This window comes from Lepidochelys kempii, chromosome 1, assembly GCF_965140265.1.
Source record: "Lepidochelys kempii isolate rLepKem1 chromosome 1, rLepKem1.hap2, whole genome shotgun sequence".
NCBI lineage: Eukaryota > Metazoa > Chordata > Testudines > Cheloniidae > Lepidochelys > Lepidochelys kempii.
The window spans coordinates 119,338,641-119,352,457 of NC_133256.1; positions in this window are offsets into that span (position 1 = coordinate 119,338,641).

Below are 13,817 nucleotides of genomic sequence, written 5' to 3' on the forward strand. Positions count from 1 at the left end.
AAGTGCCGCCTGATAGAGCTGATGGAAGAAAAGATCCAAGGATTGGAGATGCAGGTGGAAACTCTGGTTGAGTTTAGAAGGGGGTTTGAGCAGATGATGGAGCAAAGACATGAGGAGGCTGAAGTGAAAAGCTCACACTTGCAGATGGAAGCAGGACCGAAGAACTCTGAGGGGAGACTGTTGGGTGAGGAAAGTGGACAGTGGAAGCATGTGACTAAGAGAACCAGGCAGAGGAAAAGATGGGCTAGTGAAGGAGAAACAGAGCTCAAGAACAGGTTTGCTGAGTTGGAAAATGAAGAAGGGGCACAGCAGGTGGTGACTGAAGGTGAGAGGGCAAGGAAGAAGAGAAGAGCAACTAGACCTATAGGAAGAGGGCAAGAGTCAATGGAAATAACACCACTAAAAATGAGCCCCAGGAGGTTACGGGATGGGTTGCAGAGGATTGCAAGGGACAATAGGAATCAAGAGGACTTGCAGCCAAAGGGAACAGGGGATAGACTGGAGAATCACACCATCACCAGGAAAAGGCAGGTCTACATGATTGGGGATTCCTTAATGAGAAGAATAGACAGGCCTGTAACAAGAGCTGATCCAGAGAACAGAAGGGAGTGCTGTCTGTCGGGTGCTAAGATATGGGATGTGGAGGCTGAAGAGGATCCTAACGGGAGCGGGAAAGAATGCACTGATTGCTCTTCATGTGGGAACAAATGATACGGCTAGATTCTCACTGAAACGTATCAAGGGAGACTACGCAAGGCTGGGGAAGATCATTAAGGAAATTGAGGCTCAGGTGATCTTCAGTGGGATTCTGACAAGATTATGATGCTCAACAGATGGCTCAGGCACTGGTGCTATAAGGAGGGCTTTGGGATGTATGGCTACTGGGAAGCATTCATGGACAGAGGACTGTTCTCTCGGGGTGGACATCACTGAGTAGGGAGGGAAATAGACTTCTAGGATGGAGGCTGGCACAACTGATCAAGAGAGCTTTAAACTAGGAATTTGGGGGAGATGGTTAGGAGATGTCCAGGTAATCTCCACACCAGATTTTAACATTGAGAGGGAAGAAAATGAAGTAAGAAAGGATACAGCCATGGGTAGGAGCAGGGCCGGCTCCAAGCACCAGCATTCCAAGCAGGTGCTTGGGGCAGCAGTTAGAAAGGGGCAGCAGCGTTTCCACTGCAGCGGCAAATCAGTGGCAGCTTCTCCCTTTTGCTGTCTGCGGTGGCAGTTTTTTTTCCACTGCTTGGGGCGGCAAAAACTGTAGAGCCGGCCCTGGGTAGGAGAATGGACATAGGGAGGAAGGGTAGTGTACATACCAGTCTGATAGGTGATACTGGCGGTAGAACGTCTAGCCTAATCGGGTAAAGAATGTGAGCGAGGCCAAACAGCAAAAATGAAGATGTTTGTACCCCAATGCGAAGAGCCTAGGTAACAAAATGGAGGAACTAGAGCTACTGGTGCAGGAAGTGAAACCAGATATTACAGGGATAACAGAAACATGGTGGAATAGTCGTCATGACTGGAGTACAGCTATTGAAGGGCATGTGCTGTTTAGGAAAGACAGAAATAAAGCTAAGGTGGTGGAGTAGCATTGTATATCAATGATGAGGCAGACTGTAAAGAAATAAGAAGTGATGGAATGGATAAGACAGAGTCTGTTTGGGCAAAAATCACACTGGGGAAGAAAACTACTAGAGCCTCCCCTGGGATAGTGTTTGGGGTGTGCTATAGACCGCTGGGATCCGATATGGATAGAGACCTCTTTAATGTTTTTAATGAAGTAAATATTAATGGAAATTGTGTGATCATGGGAGACTTTAACTTCCCAGATATAGACTGGAGGCCAAGTGCAAGTAATAATAATAGGACTCAGATTTTCCTGGATGTGATAGCAGATGGATTCCTTCACCAAGTAGTTGCTGAATCAACAAGAGGGGATGCCATTTTAGATTTGGTTTTGGCGAGTAGTGAGGACCTCATAGAAGAAATAGTTGTAGGGGACAACCTTGGTTCGAGTGATCCTGAGCTAATTCAGTTCAAATTAAATGGAAGGATAAACAAAAATAGATCTGTGAGTAGGGTTTTTGATTTCAAAAGGGCTAACTTTAAAAAAAATTAAGGAAATTAGTTAGTGAAGTGGATTGGACTGAAGAACTTGTGGGATTTAAAGGCGGAGAAGGCCTGGAATTACTTCAAGTCAAGGTTGCAGAAACTATCAGAAACCTGCATCCCAAGAAAGGGGAAAAAAAACTCATAGGCAGGAGTTGTAGACAAAGCTGGATGAGTAAGCATCTCAGAGGTGATTAAGAAAAAGCAGAAAGCCTACAAGGAGTGGAAGATGGGAGGGATCAGCAAGGAAAGCTACCTTATTGAGGTCAGAACATGTAGGGATAAAGTGAGAAAGGCCAAAAGCCATATAGAGTTGGACCTTGCAAAGGGAATTAAAACCAATAGTAAAAGGTTCTATTCAGTGATGAGTTGCCAAAATCTTAACAACCAGTTCCCTCCTCACCCCAGGAGGGGGTGGTGCCCCACCCCCGCCCCCGGGACTCCTGCCCCATCTAACCCCCTGCGTTCCTTGATGCCCTCCCTCCCGGGACCCCTGCCCCATCCAGCCCCCTCCCCTATCCCCCGATTACCCCCAGAAAGGTGAAGGAGGGTTTTGTGGGCCACTATAGTGGGTACCCACCCCGCCCTGCCCCTAAGAGCCAGAGGGACCTGCCGGGGGGTGAGGTGGGAAGTCCCAGCGGTGCTTACCTGGGGCAGCTCCCAGGAAGCATCCGGCAGGTCCCTCTGGCTCCTAGGGGTGGGGTAGCGTAGCTCGGGGGGAGCAGCCGCTCCCCCACGGATCACATCAAAAGTGGCGCCTTAGGCACTGACTCAGTGGGTGCTCGGGGCTGGAGCACCCAAGGGGAGAATTTGGTGGGTGCAGAGCCCCCACCGTTTGCTTCTCAGCCCTCCTAATTCTCCCCGTGGGTGCTCCAGCTCCAGAGCACCCATGGAGTTGGTGCCTAAGGCACCATTTTTGGCCGGTTGTTAAATTTAGAAGCCCTTTTAGAACCGGTTGTCCCTCACCACTGGTTCTATAGCCATATAAATAAGAAGAAAACAAAGAAAGAAGAAGTGGGACCGCTTAACACTGAGGATGGAGTGGAAGCTAAGGATAATCTAGGCATGGTCCGATATCTAAACACATACTTTGCCTCGGTCTTTCACGAGGCTAATGAGGGGATTAGGGATAATGGTAGGACGACAAATGGGAATGAGGATATGGAGGCAGATATTACCTCATCTGAGGTAGAAGCCAAACTCGAACAGCTTAATGGGACTAAACCGCAGGGCCCAGACAATCTTCATCCAAGAATATTAAAGGAACTGGCACATGAAATTGCAAGCTCATTAGCAAAAAATGTTAATGAATCTGTAAGTTCAGGGGTTGTACCATATGACTGGAGAATTGCTAACATAGTTACTATTTTTAAGAAGGGGGAGGGGGGTGGGAAGAAAGTGATCCAGGTAACTACAGGCCTGTTAGTTTGACATCTGTAGTATGCAAGGTCTTGGAAAAAATTTTGAAGGAGAAAGTAGTTAAGGACATTGAGGTCAATGGTAATTGGGACAAAACACAACATGGTTTTACAAAAGGTAGATCATGTCAAACTAACCTGATCTCCTTCTTTGAGAAGGTAACAGATTTTTTAGACAAAGGAAATGCAGTGGATCTAATTTACCTCGACTTCAGTAAGGCATTTGATACTGTTCCACATGAGGAATTATTAGCTAAATTGGAAAAGATGGGGATCAATATGAAAACTGAAAGGTGGATAAGGAACTGGTTAAAGGGGAGACTACAAAAAGTCACACTGAAAGGTGAACTGTCAGGCTGGAAGGAGGTTACTAGTGGAGTTCCTCAGGGACTGGTTTTGGGACCAATCTTATTTAATCTTTTTATTACTGACCTTGGCACAAAAAGCGGGAATGTGCTAATACAGAGAAGGACCAGGATATCATTCAGGAAGATCTGGATGACCTTGTAAACTGGAGTAATAGTAATAGGATGAAATTTAATAGTGAAAAGTGCAAGGTCATGCATTTAGGGATTAATAACAAGAATTTTTGTTATAAACTGGGGACGCATCACTTGGAAGTAACAGAGGAGGAGAAGGACCTCGGAGTATTGGTTGATCACAGGATGACTATGAGCCGCCAATGTGATATGGCCTTGAAAAAAGCTAATGCAGTCTTGGGATGCATCAGGTGAGGTATTTCTAGGAGGTGTTAGTACCATTATACAAGGCACTGGTGAGACCTCAGGCAAGGTTAGTACCATTATACAAGGCACTGGTGAGACCTCATCTGGAATATTGTGTGCAGTTCTGGTCTCCCATGTTTAAGAAGGATGAATTCAAACTGGAACAGGTACAGAGAAGGGCTATTAGGATGATCCGAGGAATAGAAAAACTGTCTTATGAAAAGAGACTCAAAGAGCTTGGCTTGTTTAGCCTAACCAAAAGAAGGCTGACAGGAGATATGATTGCTCTCTATAAATACCATGGAGGGAGAAGAATTATTTAAACTCAGTACCACTGTGGACACAAGAACAAATGGATATAAATTGGCCACCAGGAAGTTTAGGCTTGAAATTAGATGAAGGTTTCTAACCATCAGAGGAGTGAAGTTCTGGAATAGCCTTCCAAGGGAAGCAGTGGGGGCAAAAGACATATGTGGCTTCAAGACTAAGCTTGATAAGTTTATGGAAGGGATGATATGATGGGATAGCCTAATTTTGGCAATTAATTGATCTTCAACTATTAGTGGTAGATACGCCCAATGCCCTGTGATGGGATATTAGATGGGGTGGGATATGAGTTACTACAGAGAATTCTTTCCTGGGTGTCTGGCTGGTGAGCCTTGCCCACACGCTCAGGGTTTAGCTGATCGCCATATTTGGGGTTGGGAAGGAATTTTCCTCCTGGGCAGATTGGCAGAGGCCCTGGGGGTTTTTCGCCTTCCTCTGCAGTGTGGGGTACGGGTCGCTTGCTGGAGGATTCTCTGCACCTTGAAGTCTTTAAACCACGATTTGAGGACTTAAATAGCTCAGACATAGGTTAGGGGTTTGTTACAGAAGTGGGTAGGTGAGATTCTCTGGCCTGCGTTGTGCAGGAGGTCAGACTAGACTATCATAATGGTTCCTTCTGACCTTAAAGTCTATGATTCTATGATTTTACTCTAATCCTTTGTACTATATATGGGTAAATTGCTCCAGTTTAATTTAAATCATTTTAAAGATTATCTCATTAAATTGTGCAAATCCCTGTGTGGATGCTGTTATTTTGGTCCAAGAGCTGATTATTTCAGTTTAATAAACCTGTTCCCAATCATCTTAAGCTGTACAGTACTGTAAAAGGCTGTTCTTATTATTAGGAATCAGAGTGTTCACAGAGGGATTTGCGCTTGTTTAACGCTATGAGTTTAAAGTCGCACCTCAGGGTATGCCGGTGTTATTTTCCAGTGTGGACAAGGCAGAGACTGTCTATAGTTTGTGTATTGTATAGTGCTGAATATATTTTTAGTCTTGGAGAAATAATACATACATGAAGTTATATAACAACGTGCAAAAAATCGATCTAGTGTATATATACAGAGAGAGAGAGAGATCCCATGCTTCAGTATAATTTTCTATCATAGAAAAGTTCCTCTGTGGTCTACTACACAATATTATAGAGAATTTGTGTTATTCACCCTTATCAGTCAGTAGTCTACTCTCCAGCATTCACTACCCACACAGAATCAGTTATCACAACCTGGGTTTTTAGTTTAAATATAATTATAAAAATAAATCAAAGATGGCAGAAATATATGTAACACAAAGGTAAATACTTGAGAAAATAAAATGTAATGATATAATTCCTCATGGCTGGGAAAGGCATTTAATCTACATGTGAATAACAATATTATGACCTGGCTAAGGTATAATGGAAATGCAGAGTAGCTCCAAGTGTTTAAAAATCATGGAAATGTAGGGCTCGAAGAGGTAATCTTAGCACAGTGGGCTGGACAATAGCTGTTTGTCTAAAGTATACATGAAAACTTCCAATGATGGGGATTCCACAAGTTCCCTTAGAAGCCTGTTCCAGTGCTTAACTATCCTGCTGTCTAACCTAAATCTCCTTTGCTGCAGACTAAGCTGATTACTTCTTGTCCTACCTTCAGTGGACATGGAGAACAATTCATCACTGTCCTCCGTATAACAGCCCTTAATGAAATCTTTTTCATGTGCCCCCTCAGTTGTCTTTTCTCAAGACTAAACATACCCAGTTTTTTTCACTTTTCTTCAGGTCGGGTTTTTTTAAACTGCCTATCATTTTTGTTGCCCTCCTCTGGACTGTCTCCAATTTCTCCACATCTTTCTTAAAGTGTGGTGCCCAGAAGCAATAGGCCTCTGCTGAAGTATTGTGTCCAGTTCTGAATAGAGCAGAACAATTACCTCCCATGTCTTAAATACAACACTCCTGTTAATACACCCCAAAATGATACTTTCTCACAACTTTCAGAGTAGCAGCCGTGTTAGTCTGTATTCGCAAAAAGAAAAGGAGGACTTGTGGCACCTTAGAGACTAACAAATTTATTTGAGCATAAGCTTTCGTGAGCTACAGCTCACTTCATCAGATGCATTCAGTGGAAAATACAGTGGGGAGATATATATACACAGAGAACATGAAACAATGGGTGTTTACCATACACACTGTAACAAGAGAGTGATCACTTAAGGTGAGCTATTACCAGCAGGAGAGCGGGGGTGTGGGAAGGGAGAAAACCTTTTGTAGTGATAATCAAGGTGGGCCATTTCCAGAAGTTGACAAGAACGTCTGAGGAACAGTGGGAGGTGGAGGGGGGAATAAACATAGGGAAATAGTTTTACTTTGTGTAATGACCCATCCACTCCCAGTCTTTATTCAAGCCTAAGTTAATTGTATCCAGTTTGCAAATTAATTCCAATTCAGCAGTCTCTCGTTGGAATCTGTTTCTGAAGTTTTATTGTTGAAGAATTGCAACTTTTAGATCTGTAATTGAGTGACCAAAGAGATTGAAGTGTTTTCCAACTGGTTTTTGAATGTTATAATTCTTGACGTCTGATTTGTGTCCATTTATTCTTTTACGTAGAGACTGTCCAGTTTGACCAATGTACATGGCAGAGGGGCATTGCTGGCACATGATGGCATATATCACATTGGTAGATGTGCAGGTGAACGAGCCTCTGATAGTGTGGCTGAGGTGATTAGGCCCTAAGATGGTGTCCCCTGAATAGATATGTGGATACAGTTGGCAACGGGCTTTGTTGCAAGGATAGGTTCCTGGGTTAGTGGTTCTGTTGTGTGGTGTGTGGTTGCTGGTAAGTATTTGCTTCAGGTTGGGGGGCTGTCTGTAAGCAAGGACTGGCCTATCTCCCAAGATCTGTGAGAGTGATGGGTCATCCTTCAGGATAGGCTGTAGATCCTTGATGATGCGTTGGAGAGGTTTTAGTTGGGGGCTGAAGGTGACGGCTAGTGGCGTTCTGTTATTTTGTTTGTTGGGCCTGTCCTGTAGTAGTTGACTTCTGGGTATTCTTCTGGCTCTGTCAATCTGTTTCTTCACTTCAGCAGGTGGGTACTGTAGTTGTAAGAATGCTTGATAGAGATCTTGTAGGTGTTTGTCTCTGTCTGAGGGGCTGGAGCAAATGCGGTTGTATCGTAGAGCTTGGCTGTAGACAATGGATCGTGTAGTGTGGTCTGGATGAAAGCTGGAGGCATGTAGGTAGGAATAGCGGTTAGTAGGTTTCCAGTATAGGGTGGTGTTTATGTGACCATCGCTTATTAGCACCATAGTGTCCAGGAAGTGGATCTCTTGTGTGGACTGGTCCAGGCTGAGGTTGATGGTGGGATGGAAATTGTTGAAATCACGGTAGAATTCCTCAAGGGCTTCTTTTCCATGGGTCCAGAGGATGAAGATGTCATCAATGTAGCGCAAGTAGAGTAGGGGCATTAGGGGACGAGAGCTGAGGAAGCGTTGTTCTAAGTCAGCCATAAAAATGTTGGCATACTGTGGGGCCATGCGGGTGCCCATAGCAGTGCCGCTGATTTGAAGGTATACATTGTCCCCAAATGTGAAATAGTTATGGGTGAGGACAAAGTCACAAAGTTCAGTCACCAGGTTTCCTGTGACATTATCGGGGATACTGTTCCTGACGGCTTGTAGTCCATCTTTGTGTGGAATGTTGGTGTAGAGGGCTTCTACATCCATAGTGGCCAGGATGGTGTTTTCAGGAAGATCACCGATGGATTGTAGTTTCCTCAGGAAGTCAGTGGTGTCTCGAAGATAGCTGGGAGTGCTGGTAGCGTAGGGCCTGAGGAGGGAGTCTACATAGCCAGACAATCCTGCTGTCAGGGTGCCAATGCCCTGAGATGATGTGCCAGCAATGTTCCTCAGCCATGTACATTGGTCAAACTGGACAGTCTCTACGTAAAAGAATAAATGGACGCAAATCAGACATCTAGAATTATAACATTCAAACCAGTTGGAGAACACTTCAATTTCTTTGGTCACTAGATTACAGACCTAAAAGTTGCAATTCTTCAACAAAAAAAACTTCAAAAACAGACTCCAACGAGAGACTGCTGACTTGGAATTAATTTATAAACTGGATACAATTAACTTAGGCTTGAATAGAGACTGGGAGTGGATGGGTCATTACACAAAGTAAAACTATTTCCCCATGTTTATTCCCCCCCTCCACCTCCCACTGTTCCTCAGACATTCTTGTCAACTGCTGGAAATGGCCCACCTTGATTATCACTACAAAAGGTTTTCTCCCTCCCCACACCCCCGCTCTCCTGCTGGTAATAGCTCACCTTAAGTGATCACTCTCTTGTTACAGTGTGTATGGTAAACACCCATTGTTTCATGTTCTCTGTGTATATATATCTCCCCACTGTATTTTCCACTGAATGCATCCGATGAAGTGAGCTGTAGCTCACGAAAGCTTATGCTCAAATAAATTTGTTAGTCTCTAAGGTGCCACAAGTCCTCCTTTTCTTTCTCACAACTGTATCACATTGTTGACTCATATTCAGTTTGTGATCCACTATAAAGCCCAGATCCTTTTCTTCAATAGTACTGACTAGCTAGTCATTTCCCATTTTTTGTAGTTGTGCGTTTGATTTTTTCATTTTTAAGTGTAGTTCTTTGAACTTGTCTTTCCTGAATTTCATATTGTTGAATTCAGACATTTCTCCAATTAGTCAAGCTTATTTTGAATTCTAATCTAGCAACTCCTCCCATCTTAGTGTCATCCGTGAATTTCATAAACTTGCTCTCCACTCTATTATCCTAGTCATTAATGAAAATATTGAATAGTACTGGACCCATGACAGACCACTGCAGGACCCCACGCTAGATAAACCCCCCAGTTTGACAGCAAACCATTAATAACTGCTCTTTGAGTCTGATCTTTCAATCAGTTTTGCACCCATTTTATCATAATTTCATCTAGACCACATTTCCCTAGTTTGCTTATGAGAATGTCATACAGGACTGTGTCAAAAGCCATACTAAAATCAAGATCTATCACATCTACAGCTACAGGAAATTAGGTTGGTTTAACCTATTCTTTCCCTATTTTGGTTTGCATTCCTTCCCCCTTGTTGTCAATATTAATTGTGTTAAGCATCTGGTTACAAATCAGCATTTTAGTGAAGACTGAAGTAAAATAGGGATTAAACACCTCAGCCTTCTCAATGTTCACTGTTATTAGCTCTTCTTCCTCCTAAGTAGTGATCTACACTTTCTTTCATGTATCAGAGGGGTAGCCGTGTTAGTCTGGATCTCTAAAAGGGGCAAAGAGTCCTGTGGCATCCGACGAAGTGGGTATTCACGCATGAAAGCTTATGCTCCAATATGTCTATTAGTTTATAAGGTGCCACAGGACCCTTTGCCACTTTTCTTCGTCTGTCTCTTGTGCCTAATGTATGTATAGAACCTTTCTTATTGCCTTTTATGTTTTAAATAAAACAACCTGATTGCTAATCTCCCATAAAGGCTTCTTTCATTACCAATGAATGTCTTTTGGATGAGATTCTGCCTCTAGTTGTTTTCAGAAATTTATCACCTCCATCCTGGCTGGCATGCCAGGAGCACTGGCATAGTTTGATGACATTGTCATACACAGCTTCTCTGTATCCGTTTACAAGCAATGCTGCCAGTGTGTATTTCAATGTCCTTGACAACACTGTCTCAACCTGCAGAATTGTAGCTTTATTGGTTCCCCAAAATGAACCAGTTCGTTTCCATGTTTCAGATTGTGGACTACAGCTCTTGTTTCCCAGTGCCTAGGATGTTCTGAATCTTTGCACCCCAGAGAACACAGTTCAATTCCTTTGTTTCCTTGGAATGATGAAACTTTAACTTTATTTTATTCTGTTTTACTATCTGTTAACATACCCAGTAACTTGTGACCATCACTGAAGCACATTCTTTAAGTCTCGGGCCCTTTCTGACACACAAACAATCCAAACCCTTCAAACTGTCACTACCTATTATCATTTATGCCATGGATACCCCTACTTGAATCCAATGTTCCATCTATTTATTTGCGTATGGGTGTGGAATGAGTGACCATCAGAGCTTAACATTTAAAACTTACTAAATATGTTCAATTTATCTCACTCCCATTCTCTCCCCCTCACTTTCTACTCCCATTGTAATTCATCTACATGCTCCTTCCTTCCTTCCCTCTCCCTCCTTCCTCTCCATTGACTAAGTCTCTTTCCTCATTTGTTCTATATCTTGCATTCATTATGGTCTCATCTTCATCACTTGCTCTCTCTTTCACTGTCTCATTACCTTTCCCTCCATCGCTCACCCCCCATTCTAGTACTATTGATTTGCTTATGGTAGTGCCTACAATGTGCTAAGCATCTTCTAGACCTTCAAGCAGGGACATTCCTTGCTCTGGGTTGCTCCCAGCCTAAGGGCAGATAGATAGGTAGACACAGGCTAGGGGAAGGGGAAAAACAAGTAGGGAATTTTTATAACAGTCAACTAGGCTCACCCTGTGTGTGAGATACAGAGATAGACAGAATAGACACAGGGGGAGAGAGAGAGAGATGATAATGAGAGAGATGACTCATTACTTTGACTCTCCTCAGTGAAGAGATGGGGAGCCCAATGCCTCTTCCCTCCTTCCCCAGCTGAGAACCAAAAGCACCAGGAGTAGTTGGGGGAAGGAAGAGTCCAGGAGACCTCCCATCCACTCCAAGAACTGGTTGTGGCTAGAGTGATTAAGTGAAGGGGAGTGGCGGAAGAACATAATGTTGGACCCCCTTCTCTGTTTGATCAGGTGGCCAGGAAAAGTCTCTATACACCTCTCAACTCAGATGTCTCCTGCTGAGTGATGGGACTGTCTCCAATGGAGCCAGCCTTTATCTGTGTGTGAGATGTCCACCAGCAAGGTGCATGGTTGTGCAAGCATGTAGCTCAGAAGGAACAGTGCCTGGCTCATCTGCAATATATTCTTCCTGAGTAGAGCTGAACTAATACTTGCTTGTTAAGTTTGTGCCAAAACAAAATATCTGAAGAAAAAAAATTGGGTTCAATTTGAACTGATATCATTTTTATTTTTTTTGTTGAACTAAAAATTTGAAAAATATTAATTTTGAATTGACCAAAATGTTTTGGGTTGATTCAAAACAATTTTTTTCAAACTTTTCATTTTGTTTCAGCCCTTTTTGGGTGCTTTTCACCCTTTTTGAGAGGTTTTTTTAAAATTTGCAAACAAAATACATTTTTGAAATGAAAAAGTGTAAATGAAATGTTTCAAAGTGGAAAAGTTGAAACAAAATGTTTTTAAAAAGTAAAGAAACATTTTGAGTTAAAAAGCCAGCGTTATTTTTGGCCCAAACTCTTTGTCAAGTTTGACCCAAATTTGTGAATAGTTTCTTGAGTTTTGAAAAATTGTATTTTTCAGCAAAAAACTCTGTTTTCTGAAATAATTGAATAATTTTGCCCAGCTCTAGTTCTGAGGCCAATCACATCATGAGAAAATGGGGAAAAAATATTCAGAAAGTAGAAGAAAATGGCACATCTATTATAGCACAGGGGTTCTCAAACTGGGGGTCAGGACCCCTGAGGAGGTCCCGAGGTTATTACATGGGGGCTCGTGAGCTGTCAGCCTCCATCCCAAACCCTGTTTTGCCTCCAGCATTTATAATGGTGTTAAATATATTAAAAAGTGTTTTTAATTTATAAGGGGGGGGGGTTGCACTCAGAGGCTTGCTATGTGAAAGGGGTCACCAGTACAAAAGTTTGAGAACCACTGTATATAGCAGACCCTTTCATTATAGGGGGAGATGGATCTCTGCCTGCCATTTTCCTTGTGGTACCATGTATGTTACAACAGAACACTTCCCAATAAAGGGTAGTATAGTATCATTATGTATATGCTAATGCCTGGGAATTTAGAACTCTTTTTTTCAGGAAGTTCTTGATGAGAGAGGACTGTCTATGTGAGGAAGGAATAAAGCCTGACTACTGCATTCTTTTGGTTCTCTCTTGATGCTCACACACTAAAAAATGTATTATTTTGGTGCTAAGACAGGCGTTAGGATGGTATTTTTAAACTATCACTAGAAATAACTTATAAAGTAAACAGAGAATGGATGCTGCTGTAATGTAGCCTGGCTTCCTTCTCAGTCTTACTGAATGCAATCTGTTCTTGTGAGTGTATGTGTCTGAGTCAACAGGAAGTGTGACACTGGACAGTGCCTTGCAGGATGTGTCAACATTAAACTTCCTGTTGAAACTCACCTCTTCATAGCATACTAATTAGTAGACAGTGTCTGAAGTTTTATTATACAAAAATCTGTATCTTTAATTCATAAAATAGTAATGGCCTGATATTTGTGCCATGTGCCATGCTTGGCATACATAAAGCACTATACTATATGCTAAGTCCTGTTTTCTTTACTTGAAATATTGGCAGAGAAATTGCTAAAGAACAAAATAAGAAATTTTTGAAATTTTGGGAGCAGGGAAGAAAGTGGAGTGTCCTTTCACTGTGGTTAAAAAATGTTCTTCCCTAAAAAAGAAAAAAGCAAACAGCTACAGGAAAAAAGCAGTCTATGACCAGCTTTAGCTACACAGAAATATGCTAAAAAATTTGGGTTGCAAAGTTAACCATTCAAAAATCAGGACAAACTAAAGTTATGGTTGCTAGTGCAGCCTTAACTCTGCCCCTTAGGTAAATGCATTATAATATATTTTTGAATTATAAGATAAATGATTTTGCCATTGATATTATAAACTCTTTTTCTACAGGACTCCTGCCTTGTTCAGTGCACAGGTCGGATGAGTCAGTTGTTCAATATTTATTTTTATTCTCTGTTCAAAGAGTAAACCCCTGTTTCACTCACTGCCCACCATTTTGAGCTTTGCTTCATTCACTAGACATCATCTGGGGAACCTTTTCCTTGAGAGGAGACTGGAAGAGCTTGGCTTGTTTAGTCTCCCAAATGGAGGCTGAGAGGGGATATTGATTGCTTTCTATAAATGCATTGTGGGGTAAATACCAGGGATGGTGAAGAGTTATTTAAGCTAAAGGACAATGTTGGCACAAGAACAAATGGATATAAACTAACCAGGAACAAAGTCAGGCTGCTAGATGTTAGATTTCTAACCATCAGAGGGGTGAGGTTCTGGAACAGTCTCCCACTAAGAGTTGTGGAGGCAAATACTTAATTAGTGTCAAGAGAGAGCTGGACAAATTTATGACAATTATATGA